Source organism: Pteropus vampyrus, unplaced genomic scaffold (assembly GCF_000151845.1).
Source record: "Pteropus vampyrus isolate Shadow unplaced genomic scaffold, Pvam_2.0 Scaffold42, whole genome shotgun sequence".
NCBI classification, from domain to species: Eukaryota; Metazoa; Chordata; class Mammalia; order Chiroptera; family Pteropodidae; genus Pteropus; species Pteropus vampyrus.
In genome coordinates, this window is record NW_011888823.1 from 243,048 (window position 1) to 244,996 (window position 1,949).

The following is a 1,949-nucleotide window of genomic DNA, read 5'->3' on the forward strand; positions in this document are numbered from 1 at the left end:
ATCTGTAGGCATTTTCTAGGTAAGAGTGGGTGTGGAGTGATAAGCCCACAAAGAAAAGCTCTTGGCAGGCCAACATATGAGCAGGGAAAATCACTTAAACATTATCCCCTCTGCTCTCATCACCTCTGAGCTCTACCTGGGTTCAACGCCCCCACTGAGCCCAGTAACTTCACTCGGTCCTAAAAGAAGACGTGGGAAGAAAAGCACCACACCTGGAACGTAAATATACATTTAATGAGAAAATCAGGGAACGAAATAATGAGCTGATGGCTGAATGAATTACATCAACAAGAAGGAGTACAAACATTCTTTTGCCCTCTAGAAATGGCCAGAGACCACAGGCTACCCTGGAGAACATCCATCTGAAAGCGGTCAAGCAGGGGGCCGACATCTGGGTAGCTAGCTGTTGCCTGCATTCATGCGTCTCCCACTAAAAAGAAAGAGAGTGGAAAGGAAAGGTGGCATGGGTATGTGTCCACATCTGTCACACATCTCCTGCCATCAGGGTACAGCAGGATTTTCACCCCTGCCCAAAGGATCAATCTCATCTCTGGAAAGGGACTGGAGTTGGCTAATAAATTTAAGATTATATATATGTTCCATCCCCTTGGCCACAGAGATTGATTCTGGGTGGGCAAGTTGCCCAATTTTCATCAGAAATGGGAGATCCTAAGGCTTGTGAAGGAGCTAGCTACAACGGAAGGTATAAGATGAAGTAATGAGGTCTTAGAATGCTGCTGCCATTTTGCCATCTGGAGCTGCTGGGGCAGGGTGGAAGGTTGCCAGATGCCCTGGAGAACCAGATGATAGCCATTTGGGTGAGGTGGTTTGAATTGTGAGCGCCAACCTTGTCTGAAGGCTATCTAGCCTGGGACTTTTAATCATGTGAGTCAATAAATCCTCTTCATTGTCTAAATTAGTTAGCGGTGTTTTTCTGTCACTTACAAAAACATCCTAATTAACACGAAGGATCATCTCTCCTCCATACCAGATGGAGTGTTGGTAGTGTGCTGACTCTGACATAAAATCCAACTGAAGTCAATGTCTGAAGTCAAAGTCATATATATGGGGTTCTGACCTAGGAAATGAGCATCGGAAGCATTTTGAAAGACATTGGTCAGTATAGACTTAGTTACTAGTGGCAGAGTTACTATCCTGAGTGGTTTTCTGTATAATCCTAAGGAAATTTTCAAGTTTGAATGCTTCATTACTTAAAAATACTGCTTAACGAATCACTGGAAACTGTATATAAAGTGTTCAGAGCTACACGTGGTATTTCGGTCTTTTCTATTACATCAAAATCTAAGGAAATTAAAAAACACGTATGTTTCAAATAACAATGTTTCTTTCTTAAAAGGAGACTCCATAAAGGCTCAGAAACAGAAAGCCTGTGTTTTCACAAATAAGACTTCAAGTTAAAAGATATAGGAAAGAATAACTTCCAGTTCTGATGATTAAAGAGCACAAGCATGAGCTTTAAGAGTAAAAACCGGACATTTTTTTTTTTTTAAGGAAGTATATCTAAAAGCCCCTGCCATGCAAATGCAGAATCTAAAAACATCATATTCAAAATGGTGGAAAGATTACTAAAGACGTTTTTTGGTTTGTTTGATTTCATTTGATTCAGATATTAAGTCTGCCTCTAATTATGGTCAAACTGCCAAGCACGAGAGGAATAAATTATAACCCACCTGTAACAAATTCATATTGTTTCTTACTGTATTTTAGTCAGATAATTTAGATTCGATTCATAATTTTCTTCCAGAAAGAGACCCTCTGAGGTTCAATAAGGATTTTAAAAATACAGAAAGTCAAGTTATGAGAAAGAGAAAATTAAGAGCTATTTCTTGGCCATATGAACGTACCATGAAATATGTATTTTAAAGCTGTCGGGGTGACCCCAATTTTTGTCAATGTTTATGGAGTGATGTTAAATTTTTCTTCCTCCA